At 31.1% G+C, this 13,387-nt stretch overlaps 1 long non-coding RNA gene across 2 annotated transcripts; it reads left to right on the top strand.

Moving 5' to 3' along the window:
- Positions 1 to 294: 294 nt before the first annotated feature.
- On the top strand, positions 295 to 3,243 carry LOC101502518 (uncharacterized). Of its 2 annotated transcripts, XR_001143456.3 has the most exons (4): positions 295 to 694; positions 2,591 to 2,730; positions 2,814 to 2,876; positions 2,967 to 3,243. It is a non-coding gene; the product is annotated as an uncharacterized lncRNA (long non-coding RNA). The 2 variants fall into 2 exon arrangements; XR_189479.4 differs by having other exon boundaries at positions 296 to 694; positions 2,814 to 3,243.
- The last annotated feature ends 10,144 nt before the right edge of the window (positions 3,244 to 13,387 follow it).

Genomic DNA, 13,387 nt, shown 5'->3' with positions numbered 1-13,387 from the left:
ATAAAAAAAGTAGGAGAACAAGAGTGATTTCTCTTTATTATTCTTATGTAAAGAGAAATTGTTATTGCATCGATGGTTTTAAATTATTACCCCGCTGGCATAATTGTGGATTCAATATTGAGAATTTTGAAGGCGATGATATATGAAAACAATTTAGGACACAAATACTGTATAAATATATATTGTAGATATATACTACTCATTAACTTTGACTTTCAATTTTAAGTGGATGGATAATTTAGTCATTTCGGTATCTTAAAGGGATGTCATCTTTGTCATTTTGTTATTTTCTAAAAATCCTTTCTTCTTCCCTCAGCCCTCACCCCTCTGACGCCCCTCAGCCCTTGCCCCTCAGCCCTTGCCCCTCTGACGTCCTTTAAGTAATCTCTCTCTCGTCCCTCTCACGCTCCTTAAACTTTTGCCTCTCGTCCCTCTCACGCTCCTTAAACTTTTGCCTCTCGTCCCTCTCCCGCCCCTCAAGCTTCTCTCTCATCCCTCCCTCATCTCCCTGGCTTCTCTCTCGTCGCTCGCTCGTCCCTAAGGCTTCTCTCTCGTCCATCTCTCGACCCTCAATCTTCTCTCTCGTCCATCTCTCGACCCTCAATCTTCTCTCTCGTCTACCTTCTCTTCACTCGTCAATTTTCTCATCTCGTTATTCCTCCGCGATGGAGAAAGGTTGGCGACAATGATCCAGGTTGTGCGATTGATACATGTTGTTGAGTCTTCCCGTTGTAAATTTACTTCTCTTAATCATTGTTGTTGCATCTTTGTGTGATTGTTGTTTGTTTCAATTTAGGGTTTGATTTTTTGCTTCTTCATTTAGGGTTTTTTGGTTATTCAATTTAGGGTTTTTTCTTCTTCAGTTTAGTGTTCTTTACTTTTGATTCAAGTACATGAGTTTATACATCTGGTGCTGAATCTCAGGTGTAGTATTTTTGCTTATGCTTCTGGTTTGTTGGTGTCACTATGTAAGTTCAAAACAAAATATAGTACTCTTGTTGTCTATAAAAATGAGTTGTTTTAGTGAGTCGTTATATTTCAAGTTAGACAAAGATAGTATGATAAATGAGCTATTTTAGTGAGATGTTTTATTTCCACGGTAATATTTTGGTGTTTATTATTTTCATTTTACTCTGTTTAGTGACTTATTTTCTTTTATAAGCAACTTCACGTGCTATATTTTTTCTACAGTTATGTGGCTTTAAGACATGACACCGACAAATGATAAAAATCTAAGGAATTTATCAAGTAATATTTGTGATGTTGCAATTTGTTTATCAATGTTAATTGCATATTCATACTTTTCAGATACGTGTGAGACATGCATGTTTACCAAATATGTTGATTGACATCAACTGTAACATGAAAAATACACAACAAACTCAAATGCAGACAATCTCATTCAAGTGGATTTTAGATATGCCAACAAATTCAATGAATTTCTAGTGCTTTGTTGTGGGAGTTGGCTAGTAGGTGGGATGGACATAGTGGATGGTTTAGGATTAGGGGTATGATGGTTTATTTTACTTGGAGTGATGTATGTTTATCTATAGTAATGTCAATAGTAGGTGAGCCTTTGGAAGAGTATGAAAATGGGGAATGCGAAGCATTGTTGACGTTTAGATAAGACAAAGTAACTTGTGATAGGATTGGTGTGTTGCTTCACGCGTTTCACACTGACATGGTTCAATTTTCTAGACTTTATATACTCATTGCTTTGACGAGTTCTATTTTTCCCAATCAAGTAATTGACAAAATACTCGTTATATTAAAATACTTGATGATCTAAAGTCTCTGCATAGCTATAATTGGGGTGTAGTTGTATATAATATTTTTGTTGAAAGTTTAAGTAAGACTGAAACTATATTGAAAGAAGGAAAAGTATATTCGTAAACACACATAACAGGTTGTGCAGTTGTCCTACAAGTATATATCTTTTATCGTTTTATATCATCATCTTCCATCTTGTGTTGTCTTTAAATTAAAATATATTTAAAGAAGAAAACAATATATTTCAACCATTTTTCGTTGGGTCAAGCATCTGTTCCCAATTTTGTATTCCCATTATTTTTGAATTAGTCAATCTTACATTGTCAGAAGAAAACAATAGGCTTAATTGCAGTTTTGGTCTCCCTATTTTAGCCGAATCGCGAAAGTAGTTCCTTCATTTTGTTTTTCCCCAGTTTTGGTCCCTAAAGTAGAATTTTAGTCCAAAATTTGATAAAATTTTATTTTTTAAAGCCGTACTACACCATTTATGGTCATATATTTCAGGTACAATTGTGCAAATGAGATCTTGAGGCATTGTGTGACTTAAATAAATGCAAAAAAAATGAAATGTCATCAAGTTTTGAACAAAAATTCTGCTTGGGGGACCAGAACTGGGGAGAAACAATATGGGGGGACTACTTTCGCGATTCAGTTAAAATAGGGGGACCAAAACTGTAATTAAGCCAAAATAATATTAAAAACATTGCAAAATAACATGGTAAACATTTATATTATCTGCTTGTATAACTTGTTTAATAATAATTTTGCAACAAATGAAGAACTTGAATTTGATGTGGTGAATGAAATATTGCATGAACAGGAAAATTAGATTGTGCTATGTTGATTATAAACAATTGGTGGTAGAGAATATGTAGTCTCAAGAGATGATTTCAATTCTTGATGGTGGCTGAGAATATGCAGTCTCATGGATCCCCTCAACTTCATATGTTAATTTTGAAGGTATGGATATTGAATTTTTTTGTCGATCAAATATTTATGTATTTGGAATGGCTAATAAAATACTATTGAACTTTTATCTGCAGGTGATTTGGAAGTAAGTATCTCTTTTGAGAATGTTGGGGATGAATTTGCAAAAAATATTATTGGTAAATAATAAATTGTATTTGTTGCGATGTTGTAGTATTTTTCCTATGATATAATATACATTTGTTAACAAGTGAGTCTAATGTGAACAGTTATGCAAAATCAACATCAAATATAATTACGAGAATGAAAGATAAATCGAAGAAGCGAGTTAAAAGTGTAGTCAATCAAAGTTCGTTTGTGAACTCGAATGAAAAGAAGAAAAAAAATAAGGCTTTGTAAAGTGTGTTGTTGGCATATTTTGTGTTGGTTGAACATTTTATATAACGATGTAGTTGATGGCGTTTGAACCACACTTTTTGTCTATTTTTTGTTTTGTTTGTATGAACAAATATGTATGGTAAAAAACTAGTGTGCATTAGATGTTGATTTTAGTCTTCAAATTGAATGTGAGATATTTGAAAATGTCAGTTTCAATCCATTAATCACGGTATTCTTAGCCATTAATCTAGTTATTCCTTGTTATAAAAATGACAAATTTTTTAGTTTGAATTCATTAACCAATTTGTACACTACATTAACCATGTTTTCTAAGCCATTTAGAAGGTTTATCTATTTTGATAAAAATGATCAAATTTTTCAGTTTGATTCAATTAACTAAGTTGTGCACTACATTAATCATGTTCTTTTAAGCCACTAACCAGGTTTATTTGTTGTGATAAGAAAAACTAAGTTTTTCAGTTTGAATCCATTAACTAAATTATGCACGACATTAACTATGTCTTTTTAAGCCATTATCAAATTTATATCTTGTGTGATAAAAATAATCAAGTTTTTCAGTTTGAATCTATTAACCAAGTTAATCTTAGCCATTAACTAGACATTATCCACATCAAAAAATTAATTTATCTTTAGGTTTAAATATGTCTTTGGTCCCTGTCAATATATAATTTTTTTATTTTAGTCAATGTACATTTTTTTTTAGATTTAGTCCCCGTAAAATCAGAGACATTTGGTTTTGGTCCTTAAAAAAATAGCTGATAAACAGCCATGACACGTAGGCCTATAAATACACACCAGCACAACATCTTTTATGATATATTAAACATTACAATGTTTTATATTATTAATTAATAAATTTATTTTTTATCATTTAATAATTAGTGTTATTTTATAAATAAAATATGAATAAAAATTAAAAGAAGGGTTTAGAGGTTTTTGAAAAACTCTTCATTCTTTTAATGTTGATTTGACGTTAGGGACTAAAGTCGATCGTCTCTGACTTTACATGGACTAAATCCAAACAAAAAAATTTATAGGAACTAAAATTAACAAGTGGTATATTTCCTCAAATCAAAGGTTTTGTAACCTTTCATACCAGATTGATACCTAAGAAAAACAAATTTGTTAGCTCGGTGGTCAAATTTTGATCTACCACTAGAAAATGTGGAAACATAACATAATGAGTCAAATACTTTTAAATATGAAAAGTTATGGAGGTAGCCATGTAACACCTTGTAAGGAATGGCTCCCTCAATAGCATTTTCATGAAAAATATAGCATGGAGGACAACATATCCCCAATAAGCTACAAACAATTTTGATTGCAGTGATAAAGATCTAGCAATAGCTAGGATGCTTTGATAATTTTTGTGTTTAAGTGTGCAATTAGGTTAAAACAAGAGAGGAAAGCAAAATTTCTTATTATTATTGAAACTAAAATAATATAAGCATATATATGCACAATGCTATCAATTGTCTAATGAATGCATATAATAAAAGGAAAAATAAATTAGGAAATAAATCAAACCATAATGATTTGATTCTTTCCCAAAATATAAATAAACTTAAATAGGAAATCGACTAATAAACACAATCATATCATATATGATTGCAATATGTCAATACCCCCCTCAAGTTGGTGCATATATATTTATCGTGTCAAACTTGTTTACAAGAAATTAAAAATTGGGCATGAACAAACATTTGGTAAGGATGTCAGCAACCTGTTGTGAAGTAGGGACAAAAGGCATGAAAATCATACATGCATCTACTTTCTCTTTTATAAAATTTCTATCCATTTCAACATGTTTGGTTCGGTTATGTTGAACAGGATTTTGAGAAATGCTAATTGTTTCTTTGTTGTCCCAATACAGCTTCATTGGAAGATTTATAGGAAGTTTAAGCTCTTCTAAGATTCTTTGAAGCCATAGGACTTCACAAACACCTTGGGCCATTGCCCTATATTCTTCCTCAGCACTGCTTCTAGCTACTACATTTTGTTTCTTGCTCCTCCAAGTAACTAAGTTTCCCCAAACAAATGTGTAGTAACCAGATGTTGACTTTTTATTCGTGATGGACCCTGCCCAATTTGTGTCAGTAACTACCTCAATGCTTTGTTGATCAGTTTTTTTTTAAAAAATAGTCCATTTTTAAGGGAACTTTTGAGATACATTAGAATATAGTAAACAACCTATAAATGATCTTCGTGAGGTGAGTGCATAAATTGACTCACTAAGCAAATAACAAAGGCTATATTTGGACGAGTATGAGATAGATAAATTAGTCTTCCTACTAATCTTTGATACTCAGATGTATCCACTGGATCACCATTGCCATCACTACCAATTTTATAATTTGGACTATTGGAGTATCAACTGGCCTACAACCCATCATCTCGTTTTCTTTAAGAAGATCTAAAATATATTTATGTTATGATACAACAAAGGGTTGGATACCTTTGTTAGCAATTTCAACTATCTCATTCTCAACTTCTGGTTATATCAAGACAATTTCTGGAATATCATGTTCATAGTTTTGTTGATTTGATTCACCCAAGGATTTTGTATTTTACTTTCCTCAATTTCTAGTATTTTCAAATAGGATTCTGTTATGTTACTTTTCTCACAATCTATTTTTCCAAAATGTTTAGCAAAATCCAGATTTGCAATTTTTAAATACTGAACATCATCTTCTTCTATTATCTCCCCGTGAAGATGATTACCAAAAAAATGAGTTTTTTCAAAGAAAGTGGTATCCATAGTCACACAGTTCTTTTTGGAAATAGGTTCAAAACATTTGTATCCTTTTTTATTGGCTGCATAGCCAATAAAAATACATTTTCTTGCTCTAGGCTCAAGTTTTCCTTGATTCAGATCATAAATATGAACAAATGCAGTTGTAGTACCCTAATTTTGTCCATTTTGAAAACAAATAAAAAAAAGGAAATATGTATTTAAAAAAGGAAATAAAAATAATTACAATAAATATTTTCATTATGTCTCATAAATTTACAATTTCAAATCTATTTACAATTCTAAAATCAAATCAAATTACAATTTAAAAATAAAGCCAAATTAAATTACAGTAAAAGTTAAATCAGATCAAGCCATGCTATGTTGACTTTGTTCACTGCCAAACCCTGCTATGTTGATGATGACTGTCATTGATGCACAAGCCATGTTTATTGATACATCTGTTCCTGTTTTAACTAATTTGAGAAGCATGAAAACATAATTTTTTAAGTCAGTCTTGGTACACATTGTGCAGAACAAAGAGACAAATTTTAGAGTTTAAAAAAAAAAAAGAAACTAAAAGACAAATAAAAGCTCAGCAACAGAAGAGATCAAAACAAATAAGTCAAAACCATGAATGCATCAGAGGTGTAGAAAAAATGCAGATGATGAGCAAAGGAAATGAAACATCAAACAAGAAATTGATGGAGAAGGACAAAGGCAAGCAAGAAAGCAACTAAACAGATAAACAACTCTATAAATACACTTTATCAAATTTCAAAATGAGGAGGAGGGATCTGAGATTAATACTGAAAACACATAAAAAGAAAGAAAAGAGGAAGAAATAGAAGGCATCACTGTCGTTCCAACATCCACCGCGCACCTTCGTCTCTGTCTTCACCGTGATTGATATTTAGAAAGGCATGTATTTTCTCACTTTATTCATGTTTGCTTTGTTTTTTTTAAAATAAAATAAAAAACTCTATGTTACAGAAGTTAAAGTTTGATTATTTGAGAGATATAAGTTTTTGTTGTTGTGAGTAGTGTTTGTTTTGAGATCCATGTTTTGTGTTTTTTTTATAAATATGCAATGTGATCCCGTGTTCTGCTTTTCATACTAACATTTTTTTTTTTGACTTCCTTTTCTTTCTTTCTATAAAGCTGAATGTTTTTCTTACTCCTATTGCGTATCCTATATTTTTGCTGAACGTGTGATTGACCGCTGTTTCTAACACTGGATTACTATTCATGCTATATGATTGATAGTTACTTTTCCTGCTTTTTCCTACACCTCACGTTAACAAGCAATATATGTATGCATATTTCGTTTAATTAGAATTATTTAATTAGAATTATTTAATTAGAATATTTATATGCCTATTATACTTATAGTTGTATGGCCATTTTATTTAATTAAAATGATTTAAACTAATTTAATATTTAGTATTAATTAATTTTTAATTCTTAAAAAGAAAACAAAGATAAAATGTAACAAAATATTAAAAGTTATTTAGATGAGACTTTTGTTAATTTTTGAGTTGTTAGAACGCAAGTTGTGACAACTTGATAGTTCTAAAACTCTATTTTTTTTTATGCAATTTTATTTCTTTTTTTTTAAAATAAATATAAAAAAGGACTTATAAATTTATTTAATTAGATGCGTTATTTTCTTTTCTTTATCTTTGAGTTATTTGAATACAAGTTGCGACAACTTGACGATTTTAATTCTCATCTTCACAAATAAATTAATAAATTAAAACTCGTAAACAAATTAATAAATAAAAATTATTCGAAGTTAACTAAAAATAACATATTTTAATCCATGTAGCATAACATAATTTATATAACTTGGTAAATGTGAAATTTGTTTTTATATATAAATAATTCTAAATTTAACTTTTTTAAATTTGATTTATTTAGATGTGATTTTTTTTACTAGTTGGTGTTTTCGAAACCCCGTGATAATATAAAATATTTTTTAAGTGGATTAAATTAGATGTGACATCTTCTTTACTCGTGGAGTCTTGAGACACTAGTTGTACAACTTGATCGTCCTAAAACTCGTATTTTAAAATATTTATTCAAATCAAATCTTTTTTTTTATTTTGTCAAAACATTTTTTTATCGCAAAACTGATTTTCTTTAAAACACACTCAATTGCATTTTTTTTTTAAACCAAGAACTACGTAGCTTTGATTTCTCCATCGCACCAGGAGATACGTAGGAGCAAGATCACATTCTTGTCAAGCACATAAATAAAAATTTCTTTTTTGCCCTTTATTTGTTAAGTACATATTTATTTCAAAATAATATTTCAAATATAGTAATAATTGTTATTCATATTTAATAATAAAGAAAAATAAATATACTTAAGTTAAAATTAATCTTGCACAATTAATTATAGGTAACCATTTTTAACGGATGTCGTAGGATGCTAATACCTTCCCTACGCATAATCGACTCCCGAACTCAAAATTTGGTTTCAAAGACCATTTTCTTTTATTTTTATTTTTTTAAGGATTTCTCAATATTTTCCCTATTTAAAAATAAATTTTGGTGGCGACTCAACAGCAGTACATCCAAATATCTTTAGGGGTAGTGTATGAAAGTTTATTATTAGGAAATAGATTTTTGAAAACATCAAACAGAATTTCGTAATTTAAAATTTTGGTAGGAATCCTATTTGTCAAATATGTTCCAGTGAAAATTGTTTTTCCTCAAATATAAATTGGAACCTTATTTTGAAACAACAATGTCCTAGCAATTTCAAGGAGATGCTTATTTTTTTGTTCAACCACTTCATTTTGTTGTGGAGTATCCACACGTGAAATTTGATGAAAGATACGTTGTTGTAGGAAAAACTCATTTAAGTGTTTATGAAAATATTCCCTTCCATTATCACTACGGAGAATTTTGATTTTTACTTGAATTTAGGTCAAAATCATTTGAAAAAAACATTTGAAGATACTTTCAACTTCAGATTTTGTTTTCATTTAAACCCAAGTTAATCGAGCATCAATGAAGGTAATAAACCATCTTCTTCCATTAGGAGTAGAGTCTCTTCAATGTCCCCAAATATCACTATGAATTAATGTCAATGGACTAGATGGTTTATGCACCTGAGGAGAATAGGAAGAACGATGATGCTTTGCAAATTTGCAAACTTCAAAAAAAAATTGATCTGTATTTTTATTCTTAAAAGACTCGGGAAATAAGTGCTTCAAATACAAAAAAAAAAAATTGGGTGTTCTAGCCTATGATGGCATACCAATATTCCTTCATTATTATGAACAAAAACTGAGTTGAGGCAATTAATACGAAATTCCACTTTAAGAACAGTCTCATCATCGAAGAGATAGAGACCATTAACCTCTTTAGAACTGCCAATCATCCTCCCCGATTCCAACTCCTGAAATTGACAATTAATTGGGTTAAAAATAACCAAACAGTTAAGATCTTGTGTTAATTTGCTTATGGACAACAAGTTACATGACAAATTTGGAACATGAAGGACATTGTGAAGAGTTAGAGTTTTAGAAATAGGAATAGAACCAACTTCGGCTATGGTGGAAAAAAGTACAATTAGCTATTTTTACCTTTTTATGACTTGAACAAGTACTATATGTGGAAAACAATTTTGAACAATCTGTCATATGATTGAAGGCTCTAGAATCGATGATCCATGGAGTTTTTGAATTTGGTTTGGAACTCAAAAAGAGCAGAAGAGAAAGAGATGCATTTTTGAGCAAGAAAGGATGAAGAAGAAACTGACATAGAGGTAGAGAGCTTTTACAGGTGCTCTAGTTGTTCCTTAAAGAAAGGAGATGCTTCATAGTTGACTTTATTCTCCACATTTTCTCCATTTGTAGCTTGGAAAGCCATACCCTCTCCATTTGGCTTCTTCTTCCAGTTGAGTGGTTTTCCATAAAGTTTCCAACAAGTTTCCTTAGTGTGCCATGGTCGTCTACAATGATCACACCAAAGTCATTTTCTTCATCACATAACTCTCATTTTCTTGCACTCTTGTAATATCAGTGTTTTTCAGCATAACTTTCAATCTGAATTTATCTCTCCTTACTTCAGAAAATACTTCCTTCAATGAAGGCAAAGGTTTGTTGCCCAAAATTCGACCACGAACTTCATAAAGTTTTGGATTGAGTGTTGCTAGATACATATAAACCCTATCATTTTCTTCTTTTTTCTTAAATTTTTTTGCATCTTTGGAATTCTCTCAATCATCCTCAAAACATTGGTCAAGCTTCTGCCAAAGGACAACCATGAGATTAAAGAATATTGTGACATCTTTATTTCCTTGTTTGGACTGCCACAAACGAGTCTTAAGTTCATAAATATGTGATGAGTTCTCCAAGTTAGAATAACAATCGTGTACAACTTCCCACACTCTTTTGAAATGGAAATGAATAGGTAGAGGTTCTCAATGGAGGTTTCCATTGAGTAGATCAGCCACCCAATGATTAGGGGGTTCTCTAACTTCCATTTTTGGTAGGTTGGATCGGTCTTCTCTGGTTAAGGAGTGTCTCCAATCAAGTAGCATAAATTTCCCTTTCCATCAATAGCTAACTTCACAATTTGGGCACATTGAATATAGTTTCTGCCATTTAGCTTTTGGATTAGAAGTTGTAAACCAGATATTATGGATATTGGATCAATTTATGGTAGTGGTTCACACGATTTTAGGGTCATCGGAATTTTTTTTCTAATATTGTAGTAGTGGATGAATCATTTTTTTCATTTTCTTGTGACGACAAGGTGAGCTGCCACAAGATTAGAGCCGAAGTTTTGATACTGATGACTCTTCATCATATGCATATTTTTCATTGTTTCTAGTCTTAGTTATCTTTTATTCATTAGTTAATTTAAGGAGTTATTTGATATATTTTGTTGATTTTAATTCTTTGATTTAATGAAATGTTTATGTTCTTATTTCCTTGATTAAGTAGAGATTTTTCGTAGTTTTGCATTGTTACTTTATTTTAGTGTAGTGTTGAATTTTGGTGAGAAATCAACATGACCTATGTGGAGTAATTTAGTCATATCTGGAGTAGTAGATGTCCAATCGGAGACAACCCAAGTGTAAATGAAAGTTGAGATCCATAGACATAAACTGTCATAAAGACACCGGAACCAAATTCGGAATCAATAAAGGAGCAAATTGCACTCAACGCTAGAAACAAGATGGTGTGCACGCGACGCGCATCAAAACACATTTAAACTCATTTTTCTCACTTTATAAGGATCTTTTTTACTATTGGGAAGTTGGGAGACTTGTGCCATAACAAAGAAACTCAGAGACGGTTGTTCTTATCACCATTGGAGGAGTTTTATCAAGAATCATTCATGAATCCTTCTTGTAATTATTCTTAATATCTATCTTTTCTATCTCTATCATGAGTAACTAAACTCTATTTGTTAGGGTTGTGTGTAACAAGATGAAACCCTTATTTTTCTGATTTGATTTCTAGTTATATGAATAAATTTATTGAATTATTTTTCTCATCTCTATGCTTAATGCTATTTATTGCTTGATCAACATTAAAATGTTCTACGATTCGTATTTTGAAAGGGAATCGAACTTTATGAACCCTTGAGTTGAGAAATTCATGAATTTGTAGTCTAGGGATAAATGCAGATCATGAAACCAATTAAATTAGTTGTTGATAGCGTTTCAGCAAATGTACCGAATCGTTGCAAGTAACAATAAAACGGTAGTACCGACTGTCGAACTCAAGGACTGCGTTTTACTATTGAATTATATTTAATTACTAAAGTTGAACAAAAAGTTCGCAAGTTGATTGAAATAATATTTCAAATTAACAACAGTAATAAAATTGATCCTTTATAATAAGAAAAATGTCAAGGATGCGTTTCACTTCGAATACAACCTTGGTGTCTAATTTGATCCTAATTACTGAATTCCTTTATTGAATAATTACCGAATTCTCTTTATTATTCATGCCCTAATGTCTTAGTGACAGATCCTTTAATTCCAAAGTAACCCTTAATTCCTTAGTGGATTTAAGATTATAATTAAGCCTTACCGTACAAGAATTCTCTTGTTAAATTATTACATTTGCAACTAATTTAATTGGTTTCATGACCTGCATCTATCCCTAGACTACAAATTCATAAATTTTTCATCTCAAGCATTCATAAAGTCCACTTCTGTTTCACAATACAAATCGTAGAACATTTTAATGTTGATCCAGCAGTAAAAAGCATTAAGCACATAGATGAGAAAAATAATACAATAAACTTATTTATATAACTAGAAATCAAATCAGAAATATAAGAGTTTCATCTTGTTACACTCATCCCTAACAAATAGGATTTAGTTACTCATGACAGAGGAAGAAAAGATAGGGATTAAAGAAGAATTAGAAGAAGGATTCATGAATAATTCTTGATAAAACTCCTCCAATGGTGTTAAGAATAGTAGTCTCTGAGTTTCTATGCTAGGACACAAGTCTCCAAACTTCCCAATAGTCAATAAGATTCCTAGAAAGTGAAAAAAATGCATTTTAATAAATGTTGTCGTGCGTCACGCACCCTAGGCGCAGGTTTTGCGCTTCAAGCGCAAACCAACAGAGGCTTCAGCATGAAAATGCCCCCCAGGAGCGGTTGTTGCGCTTCAGGCGCACACCTTCTTTTGTTTGACGTTTTCTGCATTTTTCTCCTCTTTTGAGTCTGAATTGGGTTCTGATGTCTTCATGACAGTTGTAGATATGGAGCTTAGCTTTCCTTTCCACTTGGTGTGACTCCATTTGGACATTGACAACTCCAGATATGGTTGAAATACTCCACATATGTAATGTTGATTTCTCCCCAAAATTAAGCGTTGCACTTAAACAAAAAGCAACGTAAAATTACGAAAAGTCCTTACTTAATCAAGGGAATAAAAACACAAACACTTTATTAACTCAAAGAACTAAAATCAACAAAATATATCAAATAACTTCTTAAATTAACTAATGGTTAAAGATAAATAAAACTAAAATTAATGAAAAATATGCATGTGATGAAAAGTCATCACAACCCCAAACTTAATATGTTGTTTGTCCCAAGCAATAATTAATTTCAGATTTGGTATAGTTAAAAGCAAACTCAAACTCAATTTCTCAAATCAAATCAAACTCAATTCTCAATTCTCAAAGTCCCAGCTACTACAAAATATTCCTCATGCTCCATGGTTGCTTAAAAAAAACATCATTTGTACACTTTAGCATTCATTCATCAAGTTCAACTCTCTCTTCACACAATCTCACCAAAATTTCTCTCAAGTGTTTAGTAAGGGTCATGAATTTATCACTCAAATCATAGAACATGCATCACGCTACCATAGGCTTGAAATAATTCTAGTTGGCAATCACAATGAAACAAACACATACACTTTTGGAGGACTTTCGGGTTGTAATGTGGCTTAGGTAAGAATATGACATTTTGGGCTTTACTAATTGGAATTAGGCATACATTTTCAAATTATTCTACCACTTTTTTTTTCACATTTTCGTTGTGAAGATTCTCAAACATTGACAATAGAAC

Source organism: Cicer arietinum, chromosome 3 (assembly GCF_000331145.2).
Source record: "Cicer arietinum cultivar CDC Frontier isolate Library 1 chromosome 3, Cicar.CDCFrontier_v2.0, whole genome shotgun sequence".
In the NCBI taxonomy this organism is placed as follows: domain Eukaryota; kingdom Viridiplantae; phylum Streptophyta; class Magnoliopsida; order Fabales; family Fabaceae; genus Cicer; species Cicer arietinum.
The sequence above is the reverse complement of the archived record's forward strand: the minus strand, read 5'-3'. Positions and strand labels throughout refer to the sequence as shown.